This window comes from Rhodnius prolixus, unplaced genomic scaffold (genome assembly GCF_049639745.1).
Source record: "Rhodnius prolixus isolate KJV_2025 unplaced genomic scaffold, Rpr scaffold_14, whole genome shotgun sequence".
Taxonomy (NCBI): Eukaryota; Metazoa; Arthropoda; class Insecta; order Hemiptera; family Reduviidae; genus Rhodnius; species Rhodnius prolixus.
The window spans coordinates 4495985-4511997 of record NW_027411594.1 but is presented as its reverse complement, the minus strand read 5'-3'; the positions used below and the strand labels follow the sequence as shown (position 1 = coordinate 4511997).

Sequence of the window (16013 nt, the reverse complement as noted above, 5' to 3'; positions counted from 1 at the left end):
AATAATCCAAGATACTCATCCACCATAACATAGATTCCATCATTAACATAGTGGCCTAGATTTGTTATAATTCCTCATAGACCGGAGCACATATAATATCTATTTAGTGGTTGAAACCCTTGGAGGCGGCAATTGTAACTAGGACAACCATTACTGCCTTCGCTAACCTCCTTTCTGGGACCACTTGCTTATGTAAACCGTCCCTCGTGTAAATGGGGCTAACCCTTGGCCTAGTTCAGAACAATACTCTCTCAAACTACTGTTTGTTCTGCCCCTTTTTTTTCTCTTTTTTTTGCACCGCCCCAAAACCCAGGGTTTCATAAACTCCTTCCCTCCTCTAGAAAATATATAAATTTTCTTCTTTTTTTTTACAGTTTTCCACTTATGTAAACATTGCTCTTGTAGATAATAAAACATTTTAATGCTCGCTTCAAATAAAAACTTTCTGCAAAAGAGAAGAAAAAGGAAAAATCTCTTTCTTAAGATTAACTTTCTTCTAGCAAGAAGAAGTATCGCAATCGTGACAAGTTTTCGGAATTAAGTTTTTCTCTGGAACACATGAAAACGTTTTTCTTTTTCTTTTTTCGTAAGGAAAATTTTTTTATTGCAATTGAAGTGAACTGAACGAACTCCACTAAACTGCATTTCTAAGTACATTTCAAGCCCTTATAGAATACTAAGTTAGAGGAAACTCCCGTTAGCGGAAACTCCCGTTAGCGGAAAAACTTTCCTAAATAGATTTTCCGTTTTTCTTTTTAATTACTATACAATCAACTCAATAGCTTTTTTACTCTAGTATGAAAATATATTGCGATGTTTTTAAAATTGATTTTGGGGAGGAACATCCGTTTTGGGGCCACTAGAGTTTACAATAGATCCTTTTGAATAGGGAAACAAACCAATGATTCTTTTTCTTTTTTTCTCCATAACTTAGAAGTATCCATCAATAAGATTTGCTATCCATTTCCATCTCGTGCATCCACGTGCTCAAATCTTGAATTCACTATGCTGGAGTCAATCTAAACGAAATGTCCAACGAAGCACAGGCTTCCTCACCAGATTGTCCCAGATTACAATCTGTTGCTTGGTGGCATCCTTCTTAATTTTACCATTATTCTTACTACTTTGAGAATAGTGCAAGAGCAAGAATGATGTCAGGTTTCCTTTTAAAATAATTTGAACATGGACGGTTCCTGACAAAAAGTGGCCACATAAAACTCTATTGTATAGTGATTTTTGAGGGACAATCTGCTGTATTTTTAGGGGGAAAATAAAGACTCTATTTTGAATATGATGAGACGTTTGGCCAACGCTTCTCTTGATCTTGTCCGTATGATTACTGTTCTAAAAGCGGTGAAAGTAATTTAATTAAAAAAAATCATCAAAAAAATTTGATGTGATAAATTAGTTTCTTATCAACTAGTTTGAAACGTTCTAACTCACAAAAATTTTCTTCCAAAAAGAAAATTTTGAAATGTAAATTTTACAGCCAAAGGAAAAACTTAGCACAACACTTCCTGGAGGGTTTTACATTTTAATGAATTTTCCTGCAAAATTAGTTGAAATCAAAGTTAGAAGTGGTGGCGAAGTTGAAGGAAAATCGTGGGGGCTGTTTGCGGGAAAAGATGGTTGATTTTTGTTGAAAACTCATTTCCGCTAATTTGCTATGATTGCATTCATTTCCGCTCAAAAGAGCTGCAAGGGAAGGTTAAAAAAAATGACTAAATAAAAACGTTAACTTTAAACTTATTTAATTAAGACCTAATGAATACTCATGCAATTAGCAAATGCTGTGGAGGAGAGAGCAAGATGAGTACTTGCTCTAGATGTAGAATGGTAATGATACTGATGGTGCTAAGTGTGATGCTTACTTGTCGGCTGATACTGGATCTGTGACGGTGTGTACATGGTGCTAAGGCGGTAATAACAAATGTCAACTAGCCATACTCCTGCTGCTAGTGTAAATTACCAAGTTCACTAGTGTAGCCTAGGCAACAGAACTTAATGAACAAAGTCCAAACATTCTGACACATAGAGGGGACCAAGCTAAAGCTTTGCTTAATGGTAATTTATGTATTATGCTAACTTGTGAGACACTCGATCTAACCATCTGGTATATTTGTTCGTTACTGACTTATTTAGCTGTGGCATTTAGATTTTATTAACTAAATAAATGCGAGACACACCTGGGAACTCTTCCAACGTTCATCTCCTGGTGTTCAGCACCTACCTAGCATTTAGGGAATTTGATGTTGGACATCGATTAAAGATAAGTAATGGAATCATCATTAATTTTTATTTTACCACCATCATCTGTTACGGTCATCAATGACCCTGATCATTTTCCCTTTAGATTGCACTCTCTGCTGGAGCTGGAATGACCAGTGCAATAATATGGTTTCAGCTCCTAGTCCTTGCACAGCGAGGCAGAACAGAACCTAGGTTTTTACACAAATTTTCGCCTTCCTCACGTTTCATCCCTAATGCCATCGACCTCATTGGCAAGGAATATTGTGAAATATTTTGTGCCAACCCCTTGACTAAAATAATGTTTAATTATTATGGAAAAACCGGAAGTTCCCCCTCCCTCCTTAAAACCATTCTATAATCGTTATTTTCTTTGGAACTTTACTCTAAGCACCATTCCCCGGAAGCTCCTCACTCTACACCTAGTTAAGAATCTACAGAAAGCCCAATTAAGCTAATCTTAACTACGTAAATCCGATTTAATATATTATTTCACTACTTCCTCTAGTCCAGGGGTCGGTCAAACTTTTTTGATCATGGACCCCTATATAATTTTTCGTAATCTCCATCGACCCCCATAAAAGTAATTTTCAGTTAATTAAAATAAAACTATCTATTAGAAATTAGGTACTGTGTTTGTATACTGATTTTATGATTTTAAACATTTATTAAAGTAATTTTACATTGTGTAACAATAGTTTTATGAAAAATATCTTCTTTTTTTAATCTTTTATTGGAATTTACCACTGCAACGGTTGTTGCAACAAGCAAATATGGTACCTGATAACAAAAAATAAAAGAAAATCATGAGTGGAGAAGGCACCCAGTGGTGCCACTCCAGTAACGTGCTTTGCTCTCACGATAAGAGTAGATCACGAGACCATCTTCTCTTCAATCTCCTTAGAGGATTACCTGGTAATGTAGAGGAAGATAGGTGTTCTATGTGAAGGTTAGGGATGAGCTGCTGTAGAGTAGAATGAAATTTGAGAAAATGAGTGTTAACAAGAACCTGTAATGAAAGGGATTTTGAGGTCATTATGGATAGTGAGGTTAGATACATAGAACGGAGAGTTAAGAAAGTTTTCGAAGTATTTTTGGGCTGTAATGTCTGGATCCCCCATACTTCGATGCCGTACGACCAAATAGGGTCGCAGTAGCAGTAGATATAAGAGTTTTTTGTTATGTAGGTTAAGTTTGTCAAGTAGTCTGGCGAGAAGTTTTGTAGCATTGGTTAGTTTCTTGTCTTTTCAGTCTAGTCTGGGGGATTCCATGTCAACCGTTTTGTCTAGATACAGTCCAAGGTAGCGTACTTTGTCCACAGCTGGTACAGGAGTTTGGTTCAAGATGATTGGAGGTAGGATTTTCCGTCTGATTTTGATTTCGTAACGTTAGTTTTGATTCTCAATTTGAAAAGCCAGTCCTGTAAGTGGAAAATATCTTAATGTTGAAATTTAAATACCTTAATATTTATTAAATAATAAGTAATTATAAATCAGATCGACCCCCTACTTTTGACCCCTGGAGGTCTATATAGACCACTCTGGCGACCTCTGCTAGCAAAATTTTGTACCAACAAAAAAAAAATGAAAAGCACATATTTCCGCTAAGAATTTATTAACTGTCTGACGGAAGTTGTTTTTGTTATTTCTTACGTGAAAAGGAAATCCCATTTAATTTGTGACCGACCACACACACTAAACAATTGTATTATAAATTACCGGCGGCGAGTTATATGTCGTCATATCCGGTCAAGCGTGCCCTCTTTGCTACTTAATGAAACGGATGTTTCTCTGTCTCTGTGTGATGCACAGTCCCAACCCTCCAAGTCTATCCCGCTGCACTTGAACCCACATCTTCCGTAGTGTGTGTGTGTGTGTGTATGTGACTGAAATGCTTACTAGTTTATGTTCAAAGCGAATTCTCTTTAAAGTAAGTAAAGTTAGCCCTAATTTATAGTTTACAAAGTTGACAACTTCGTTTATAACATGGTTATATCTTGTCTAACTTATTTCATAGTCCACTATTAAGTTATTACGTGGATTGATGACATCACATATATTGACGTCATCACAAGTACACTCTTAAATATAATATATAAACATAAGTTAAACTTCGGTCTAAGTGTATAACTTGATAATGGTGAATATTTGAGAAGTTATCTGCCTGAAATTTTGATACCATCTTTGGTCAGTAAATATGATGGACAAATTTACAGATTCAGTCTACAGATAGATGCTTTGCTTTGAAGCATATACTTTAAATCAGAGAATCGTTAGAGTACCATCAAATTGATTCCAGAGATGCCACAAAATTGCGATAAACTTCACTGCAAATAATTTTATATTTAATACTTTTTTGAGGCATTGGCTTTCGCCATACAGCATCCAGCATCGTCTAGGTGCTTATCACTAGAATATCACTCACTCTCCATTCTTACTTATAGATACATTCGCTTCACACATTCATCCCTCTACTATATACAACTATTTACATACAAAGTTACAACTTAATGGATGGATCAGTACTCTATAGTCCTGCCATCCTTATAGCTTAACCGAAATTAAAATCACCGTAATCCTTCTCTAATCATTTTCTTACATTCATTCTATAACTTTTAAATACATTCATATTTCATTGCTAGCTCTGCTATAGGTTTAAGCACATATATGTTGGTGGAGAATATTATGTCTTCGTAGCGAAATGGTGCATCTAAATACCTTTATAAGTCGTCAAACATTCGTTTCCTTTCTACCACATAACGTGGACATATCATTATTATTTGTTTGAAATCCTCCTCCTCATCGCAATCTACGCAAAGAGGAGAGAGGACCTTTTGTACTTTTTTAATGTTTTGTTCGTATTCTGTTATTTGGTCGTGATGCAAAAGAAGTACATTATTTGCAATCTAACCAATTTTTAGAATATTTTACTATCAGAAAGGCCACTGAGACTGAAAGGAAGAACGAAATACCTTACAAAAAGTTCTAATTTGATAGTATTTCTCTTTGATACAACCCGGCTATAAAATGTGGCTATAATCTGTCTTAATTAAAGTGAAAAACTAAAAGCAATTAACATAGATTTTAGCTTTTGGGTTTTTCATAGTAGAGGAATGCCACAGAGTTACCAGAAACTCTGCAGAAATGGCTGATCAGCTTCTTTGGAGGTGATGAGACAAAAGTTGGAAGATTCATTGGGTTTCTTTAAAAAAAACATCTACGAAGTGCCGAAGCGTATGCTCTTTAAGAGCATTCCCGGGACATTGCGTTGTTCCGGGAGTTTGATAAACTGCTCCGTGTAAATTCTAAGAATAGCTTCTTCCTGAATACCTTCTGCCATCAGCATAGTTAAAAGAATAAGCGTATCTAAAAAGAAGAGATTTCAGCGAATGGGAAAAACTGGGCAAGAGCCGTTTGACCCAATACTTTAGAATCTTTCCTGAAGTCCGTTCGTTGTTAATTTCATCAGTGTGTCTTGAACACGCTGGTGGCCATCTTTGCCATCCAGCTTCAGAACTGATTTACTTCTCCTCATGACTATTTCATTTCTTCTTTTCACCAAGAATAAGTAGAAATAAAAATAATAAATTATTAGTAACGTATAATGGACATTATGAAAGTACATGATGCCCATATAGGACTGGGTTTCACAGTGAGACATCTTCGGCACCAACCTTTGAGACTTACTCTCCCTCTAGTCTCCCAGAACGCTTTCACATTCAATATTCTTGAACAGTAAGTATCCCAGCTTTTTTGTTTTTTATTGTTCTCTTTTTTTGTACTTTCCAACATAAAGAGAACAATTCCCATATCTCCTTAGTGCAGTTCCCGTAGTTTAAGAGTTATTTTTCCCGCCTCGCCCCGCCCCTACACCAAAGTATGGCTACTATTATGCGGTAAGTGGTGGAAAATTCTCTTTGTACATTGATGATTAGGCTTTGCGTACTTCCTGCTTGACAGGAAGGCGTGTAACAGTAGAAAGGGAAATTATTTTTGCTCTTTAAATGGAGAAAGAAAGGAAAAATCGGTTTTTCCTTTTTCGGCCCCATGGGTTTCCTCTTCTTTCAACATCTCTTCCACTTATTTCATCGTGGTTTCTTTTTTTGTACATTTTTCAATATTTTATTGCCATAAACTTACTGTTTTTTTTTTTTTGCATTTCGTTTTGGCATTGGCTTTCGCCATTTAGCCTGCATCGTCTAGGTGCTTATCACTAGAATATCACTCACTCTCCATTCTTACTTATAAATACATTCCCTCTACTATATACAACTATTTACATACAAACTTACAACTAATGGATGGATCACTACTCTATATTCCTGCCATCCTTATAGCTTAACCGAAATTAAAATCACCGTAATCCTTCTCTAATCATTTTCTTACATTCATTCTATAACTTTTAAATACATTCATATTTCTTTGCTAGCTCTGCTATAGACATAAGCACATAGATGTTGGTGGAGAATATTATGTCATCGTAGCGAAATGGTGCATCTAAATACCTGTATATGTCGTCAAACATTCGTTTCCTTTCTACCACATAATGTGGACATATCATTATTATATGTTTGAAATCCTCCTCCTCATTGCAATCTACGCAAAGAGGAGAGAGGACCTTTTGTTGATCCTGTGAAGATACGATCCACACACAGCGTGGTTCGCTCTCAGCCTGCTTATTGTCGTAACAACCCATTTATTAGTGACAGTTCCCTTAAACCATGGTTGTCTAGGTAACTGATCTGCCATAGTTTTTGTAGAATCTCCCAGTATTACCATTACTGGCAATCTGTCTGGCCATTTTTGTAGTGCTGCTTTTGCAATTAAACACTTGATATCGGTGTGTGTGGTAATTTATAATTAGCCATTACTCCACTTTTTACTGAAAATTTGTTCAAATACACTTTGTCAAACGTTTCTCTATAGATTATAAGCCTGGAATGTAAAGTACTATCTATGCTTGCCAACAACTCTTCGTATTTTGTCTCAAAATGTATTACAGCTACAAAAATTTTTGGTTGAATAAATATGTTGCTAAAATTCCTAGTTAGTTGTGAAATTTCTAGAGAATACTTGTCACCTGCTGCTGCGTGAATTGTGGACGTAAGAAAAGGGGCTTTCTCGGGTTTCACGTCATAGTTTTTGTTATTTAATGTATTAATAGATGGCTTATTTATTTGTGTCAGGAATGGCGACTTATCCGACGTAAAATAGATTTATTAAATAAACCATGGTTAGATATTTTACTGCTAATTTAATACTTGATGAATTTAACTGTTTGAATATTTCACTATTTCATATAACTGGTTAACCATATTTACATGTGTAATAGCACGCTCTACTGGTAACAGCATTTGGGTTAAACATGTTTGGTAGTTAGTTCTATGTACTAAGTTCCATTGGCGAAAGACTGTCGGGCCAAGTGGTGGTAAAGCAAGACTAGATGAAAGGTAGATGTAACCAGAGAGAGAGACACAAAGACAGAAGTGTGAGGGAGAAGAGGGCCGACATATTTGCAACATTTTCTAGTCATGGTAACAAGGCGTTAACAAATATGGCCGCTTACTTACTATGGGAGAGTTAGCGAATGACTAAAACCTAAGTATCATAAGCTTTATGTAAGCTTAATAAAGCTGCAGTGTGTCTCTACGTGAGCTTAAGCTTGTACTTCTCTGTATTTATTATAATAAAAGGGTTTTCAAACTTTCCCAAAAATACTGTTTCCATTTATTGTGAAAAATAATTACAACTTATAGTGAAATTTTCACAAAATTCTTCAAATTGAACTGAAGCCTTCCTTCATTTCCATTCCAGAGCTTTAAAAAAAGAAAACTGTGGCTGTGTCATGGACACGTCCGTGTGTTGTACGTGAATACGTTTACGTTATATTTTTTTTTATAAAATATTTTTATTTATGTATTAAGGATGAAATCAAGAAAAACGTCGTAGGGAAACGTGCACTAGCTGCTGCCCAATGTGTCTTCATAATCGACGATCGAACACAATCTATGCCTATACAGTCTGTTGTCGATGTAGAAGCGATTTCATCAGCCCACTTGCATAATTTCAACCGCCCCAGCTGCAGATGTACTGGGCACCGCTGTTGATCCGCTCGGCCGCATTCATTCTTTTACGTTCCCGGCACAGCTTGACTCGGTCATATGGTGTTTTATTATTACCATCCGATTGTTCTTGAGAAGCCCTTTTCAACCGTACACGATCTCTGTATTTGGTTTTGGCTTTTCGACGCGTATAGGCCGACATTATATCTTTTTGATAATATTTTTTTATTCTAACACCTTATTATATTCACTGTCACTATTTTACACTAATGTTTTACATACAATCAATTCGTACGATAGATTCGAAACTATAATGCCAAACTGTATCCCCCCGATTTTGTTATCATTAGGTTTTTTGGATTGCCTCCATATGATAGCAAATTTAAAGACGTATTCACGTCAAAAAATACCCGGAAAATAAAAAAGAAAAACCTCCCCTAAAAATATAGAAAAATAGATGTCCGAACCTTCAAGGTTCAAATTTCCCTCGTGGAATTATGTGCTAGACTAGTTTTCCATAGAATCCTTCTAAGTACTTAATTTGGGGTTGCATCTATGGAATATCTGGAGAGGGGATTGTGATGAACATCAGAGAGTGGTTATCGGCTACTCTCTTTTCCTAGAACTTGTTTTTTACTTTTGAAAGAATTCTTTAGGTAATCTTAAGCTTAAGAGCTCCGTCCGGACCAATTCACTGTCCTGCCTTCTTATAAGGCAGTGATGGCGAACCTATGACGCAAGCTTTTCCACAGTCACACAATTGCTAGGCAACCATTTGTTTGTTTGCGCGGGTTGATTTAGATTTTCTAATTGTGTGGATAATTTATATTCTATCTGAATTTTTTCAAAATATCAAATAAAACGTATAATTTTACTCATATTTTGTTTATTAAAATATCGACAACCCAAAGCAAATAACCATATTTAGATTTTTCTTCAGATAAAACATACTTTTGTTCAGTTATGTTTGTAAAAAAGAGACTTCCATAGCACTTGTTTCATCCCCGTTTTACCCCTTTAAGCCAACTGAATTTTAAAGATGTTTAGTTTTGAAAATATTCAGTTTAAAATTTTTCTTGGATGTCTCACAGGCCTTTGACCGAGTATGGCACAAGGGTTTGCTATGGAAGCTTAAGGGTATTCTACCAAGCACATACTATCTTATACTCAAATCCTACCTCTCTGACCGATTCTTCCTAGTAACTCAAGGCTCTTCTCGATCTTCTATTTTTCCTGTCCTTGCTGGTGTACCACAAGGTAGCGTCTTAGCTCCTCTTCTCTACACAATCTTTACAGCCGACTTACCTTCAAATCCCAACACCTCCATATACACCTTCGCTGACGACACTGCCATTCTCTCCACACATACTGATCCTGTCTTCGCTATCCGCTCTCTACAATCTCACCTTCACTCACTAGAACCCTGGCTACAAAAATGGCGAATAAAAATCAACCCAAACAAATCCAAACACATAGTCTTCACACTCAAACGAACAACTCTTGGACCTGTCTTCTTATATAACACTCCTATCCCACCAGCCGACCATGTGCGGTACCTTGGACTGTACCTAGACAAAAGACTAACTTGGAACCCTCATACGAGACTTAAACGGGCTGAATTACACAAACGATACAAACTCCTTGCTAGACTACTGGACAAACGCTCAAAACTAACACTACAGAACAAGCGTCGACTGTACACTTCCCTTCTTGCTCCAATATGGACTTACGGACTTGAACTTTACGGGACAGCTAAACGATCTAACATCAACAGATTACAAACACTCCAATCTAAAATACTCCGCCGCATTGTAAACGCTCCCTTTTATGTCAGTAACCACTCCATACACACAGACCTCAACATTCCATTTATACCAGAACTTGCCAAAACCCGCTACAACACATTCCACCAAAAACTATCATTTCACCCTAATCCTTTAGCTGCAAACCTATTCTCAACCACACTTCCCTCCAACCCCCGAAGACGGCTGAGGCGCCGTTGGCCCCGTGACCAACTGGTAGACTAATGATGGTCATCACTGGATGATCATCATTCATGATTGCCACGCCATTTTTATTGTTCGCCCAGCATATTTACTTATTGTACTGTACGAGTGCAGGTGTAAATTTCAAATAAAAGATAAAAAAAAAAAAAAAAAAAAAAAAATTTAAACTTAACTCTTGTGTAAATGGGCATTAGTGACCCAAGAGCTAGTACTAAAAAAAAAAAAAAATGAACAAAATTTGACCCACGTCTCAAAAAGGTTCGCCATCCCTGTTATAAGGTGTACCAAGATTGTAAAGACCAATGGAGATGAAACTTCAAGCTCAAAAAAGTCCGTATTAAACTCAATCCGAATCTTAATAGTTTTCTAGAAAGTGGCTATTTTATTATTTAACGGATTGATATCCACTTTATCTTCAAATAATATGGATTTAAATAGCAAAAGAAAAAGACTGTTTCCATGGCAGTTTCAGATTGCCGGAAACTAGAACAAAGTATTTTGAATAATTTCTTGGTAAGCCGCCTGTTTATCTCGGGCAGTAAGTGAAAACTAAGTAGTGTTAGCGATAAACATTTCTTGGGCGAGATAGACTGTCTTGGCAGTGGTGAATGAACGACCCTTACTGGCCGAGATTTTTGCGCTAGTTTCTCCAGCCTCTTTGTCCCCCACACGGTCGATCGATCTCTTTGGTCTGGTCTTTATAATTCCTTCTTCTTCTTTTTTTTTTTAGTTCGGCCCTCGAGTTTGATGGCAACCGGCCAGCCAGATCTCTACGACTCTTTTATTTCTTCTTACTTTCAACTGTTCGCTGTTGGTTACATTCTTTAATCTGTCCATTTTTAAGTTTTTCTTTTGAAATATTTTTTGATGTTTGAGTTTATATTTTGGAAAATAAGCAAAAGAAGCTCAATAAGTTTTCAGGCATCCCTACAAATAACATCCTGGATTCCAATATCCTCTTTTTATGTACGAACTCAAAATTACCTTCACTTCCATCGTTTTGCAATAGATAAACTTGATCATTTTATTTAGATGCTTAAAAGCATTTTAAAAAGAAGGGAATCCTAACTCCATCTCTCAGTCAAAAGTGACAAAAAGAAAAAAAATTCCTGAGAAAATGTATCAAATGAAATGTGCGCAATGAGTTTCGTGGTGATTGTGGCAGCCATTTCCCAGCAAACGGAAACCTCACTCCAAAAAAAAAGTCATTATCTTTTTAAATCTCTCAGGCGTTCTCAAAGCTTGCATTTCCGCTGCAAATGCAAAATGCAAAAAAAAAAAATCTAAAAAATTTGAAGTTGGCAATATTTTCTCCTCTTGCGAGGGCGGTTATGAGAAACTAAATACAAATCATTGGCACTGAGGTCAGTGACCTGCCGGTTTCCAAAACCCAGGATTTCCACGTGTAGGAATCCTTCTTGCTAATCCCTTGTAACCGAAAAATAGTCATAGATGGCAGGAGCTGCTGCATAATAGAAATTTGACCTTTGAACTGCAAGACCGATGTGCTATTTACAGCTAAGATTCCAAAAAAATATAATAAGAGATTCATTCTCTACCGTACGTTCGGCCTGGCCAGTGCCTGCATATGTTATCGTCTGTGAGTCTTATATTTTCCTTATTATTATTTTGTGTTTAGTGTAATTTTCCTTTCTGTATCAATCTTTTCTTAAGTAAAGGCAATCTGTTGTTTGTTCAGTAAGCACCAGAGAGAATTTTATTCTACTCCCTGTCGCCCCGCGTGATTGTCTCCAGGACCCTCCCTCCATTGACCAAGTGAACTATCCCGCCAGAGGCACCCTTAAGGGTATTTCTCTGTTTGGGGCTGGTTAGGGATCTCGTCTCTGATAGCTCCGGCTGTCTGGCGCCCGCAAGGATACCGTCCCTTCAGAGAGAGGGATCTCTCTCTCCCCTAGCCGGCGACACCCTTAATCATATTAATTCTCATGTTTGTAAAACCTACTCTGAAATTAGGCGTTACAGGAAAAAGACCAAATCCTCCGCCCCCCAAAAACAATGTCGCCTAGAAATGAAGGCTCAATATCTGAGGAGTGTTACTCCTAGAAATGAAGGCTCAAGATCTGAGGAGTGTTACAAGTACGAAGTTTAGAAAAAAAAACCTTTTTTGTGAAATTCTCAAAAAAGTAAAAAAATTAAAAATTGGTACCTACTTCCGGCATGAGACATTTCCTTCTGACTTAGAATTCAAGCCTATTTATTACTTTCTAACCTGCCGGAACCCATTATAACAGGAAAAGAGAGGGAAGCCTACCTATTTCTCACTTCCTGAAGTGCACTTTTATACGAATTTTAATGGAAAAAGATTTCCAATAAAATTTATTGGTGAAGGTGACTGTAATGACCAAGTTTTACAAAAAAAAAAAATCATAACAATCATTTTTTGAGGAAACCTATTTCAAAAAAAAGAAAAACCATGGAAACACCAAAATGTTGCTTCCGGCTACGAGATTTGGACCGCTTGAGGTCTCACGGGTGTATTCATATAAAACTTAAACTTTGAACACCTGCGATTTCTTGTCTTTAAGCTAGAGTTATAATATGTTTAAGATGTTTGATCGCAGCATCTCCCTTTTGTCGTAGTAAGAAAAACTAATTAAGAAAATAATAATAAAAATTAGTTGCATTAAAATTGATCTGAAAAATTATTTTGTTGAGAAAGAATCAGAAAATACTATTTCCTTACCTTTTTTTTTTGTATTCCGCTAAAAATCTAATTCACAGAACACAATTTTCTCTTTGTTTCTCACATGAAAGCATACCTTTTGAACTAAGTTGCTGAGTTTGTTCTCAGCAACTTTGTGAAAAGGAGAATGGAAAATCAATAAAGTCAAACACTGTTCTCGGAACTATTTATTTAATATTAACTTTGTGCTAAAGGTAATGTTAGCTGGTTATCTTGGGAATATTTGACTTATCTACACAGATATCAAGTTTTAGCTTATAAAATATTGATTAAAGTTAAGAAATAATTATTAGCTTAATTCTCTTACTAATTGCTACATGGTAGAAATATCTACCAATAATCTCAGCTGTTTGCAATTCATCTTCACTGAAAATCTAAGGGATGAAGTCATCAGAATTTAGTATAAAGAATTTACTGAACATGGTGTTGTTTAAGATAACAAAAACAACAATAAAATTAACATTTCATCCAATGAACAAAGTTGTTTTCTTTTTGTATGCAATTCTATGCTGAAAACTTTCAGCTGAAATCTGTCAAACGAAAAAGTGAAAGGACAAGCTTTCCTAATCAGAACTAATCTAAATCATCAATCGGTTTCAGCAAACGGTGGCTTCATAATGCACAATATTTTCAGCAGTACAAAACAATGCAATAGCCTTGATTGTAGTTTTACACCGTCCCATCAAAGAAATGTTACGATTGTAAAGTAATAACATTCATGTGTAATGAAAGTTAAACTGTAATCTGTAAAGTAATACCTTTTACTTCAGGCGAGCTTTACGCCCAATTCCCTAAATTAGGTTACGTGGACAAAGGTGCCTAATAAATGTACTTAACTTTAATTTATCATATTAATGGTCAGATAACATCCAAGGCCTAAACGAGGGATGGAACTCAGTATCACAATACGTTTTAATTGTGCGGCCCTCGCCTTTAACCGCTCGGCTGTCGTGGCGCCTAACTCGAATCTATAGTGATTTTCGTGGGCTATAGTGAGATGACAGGTGATCTTTTTCTTACCTGCGAGAAAATTTGAACCTATTTATCTTCTAGAAAAAAAAAATCCATTTAAAATAGTACTACTTGTAGTAAATAGGATTTCTTTAAAGTGTTTTGGACCCACTAGAATTTTTTTATTGAGATAAAATTTTCCCCTGCTAGTACGGAAAATAAAGAAATACTTGGGAAGTTTAATGACCTGATAATAGAAGAAAAAGGAAACTATCTGAAAGGATTGGAATAAACTTTAGAAGGAAAATCACATGATGAAAACTCGCCAGCATGATGTGAACCCAATGACAGTAACAAATTGCCATCAAAATTGATTTTTCAGGAAAAAGAGACAATGTAACTTTTCTAATCAAGGTTTTAAAACCCTATTTTTTTGTAGAATTACTTTACAGTTCGTTCAATTCCAAACCTAATCTACATTCCACGCCTAACCACCTCATTCATTTAAAAACCCTAGACAAAATGTGTCGAAATACATGTATTATTATGTAAAGAACAGAGTCTCTGGCGAATCAGGCATCCCCTCGAAGTGAGCAGCATCTCATATTTTTCATAATTTTTGAAGCAAAACGTTTCAGCAGTTTTCAGTTTTTTTTTTATACTTCACACACACCGAATCAAATGCACCACTTAGTTGATGACCATGCTCTACTTTTTTTTTCAGTTCAGGGGACCCCAAATAAGTTTTTCTGGTTAAAATTCAATAATAAAATTTAATACCTCATAATCGTGCCTCATAATAGCAGTAAAGAAACTAAAAACTATTCTCCAAGCCCTGGTATGGTTAAGCAATAACAACCTATTACTCTGCAACCTTTTTCTTTGTATTACTGCGTAACGTATAACCTGACCGTGTTTAAGGTAAAACGTGCGGAGGAAAAAGTATTGTTATTTGCTGCATTATTAATTTCTCTTTAATATATCTTGATAAGTGTAGTTAAGTTAATATTGTGAAGAGGAAATAAATAATTGCTGAAAAAAGAAGCCAGCATCTGTATGTATTTCCTCCTATGTTCGTTTATGCCATTCCATATTCATTTCTCTGAGTGTAAGAAATGTCACCTGTACCACATCTACGTCTCTTCTCATATTTTCTCTAGATATAACTTTATAAGTGGAATAATGAATAAATTATTTCTAGAGTACAATGCAAACAAGTAATTTAATTTTGCCATTACAGCAGGTAATACCATCAGCTCGTATTTTCGCTCGTGCGCTATTTATTATTTATAGAAATATTTATTTATTTTCATTTTTGTGATTATTAAACATTTATGGAAATCTTCAAAATGATTTTAAGGTTACTAACCTTCATTTTGTTTCATTTTACTGTCTTTCACTCCTTGTAAGAAGAATACGTTTAGGTTGTTAAAAAAATTTGTAAATTGAGTATTTAAAAATGTGTAAATACTCATACATTTTATGGGTTTTACTAACAAATCCTGACAATACTAAGGGTTTTTGTGGACCCTTGAGTTTTTCTTCTCAACATCATCTAACCATCTCGTATCTGAGACCTTAGTACCCACGGTGACATTCACACAAACACTTATCTCACCCGGCTGTGTGCTTTTACCCTCAGCCATCAGAACTCAGCAATCTTAGTTCTTGTCAGTTCTTTGTTTGATCAAGCATTATACCCCGCTCCACTCTCAAACATCAGACAATAGATAACAAGAGAACTTAAACCTCTTCAAATAAATCTAGACTAACTAATCTGTTCTAGAAAGGGTCCAAGTCTCTTATTATACAAAAGACAGATCGGAGAATTTGGACTTAGTGAACAGTACTTTCTCTTTAGGGTCGTCCGTAAAGAGTAAACAACTATCCCTGAACACAAACCAGTTCCTCAAAACATTTTGGTCATTCTTATTCTCATTTTCGTCCCCAGATATATGAACTTCGAAACAATACCTTAAGTTCCCAATCTTTATCTTTTCCTCACCATAACTATATCACAATGTTTTATTCGAATTTTCCTTTA

At 35.8% G+C, this 16013-nt stretch overlaps 1 protein-coding gene across 2 annotated transcripts in view; it reads left to right on the top strand.

Annotated features, from left to right (window-relative positions):
• The window catches only part of Reck (Reversion-inducing-cysteine-rich protein with kazal motifs), a 211021-nt gene that overhangs the window by 176837 nt on the left and 18171 nt on the right, over positions 1-16013 (top strand). The window lies entirely within an intron of this gene.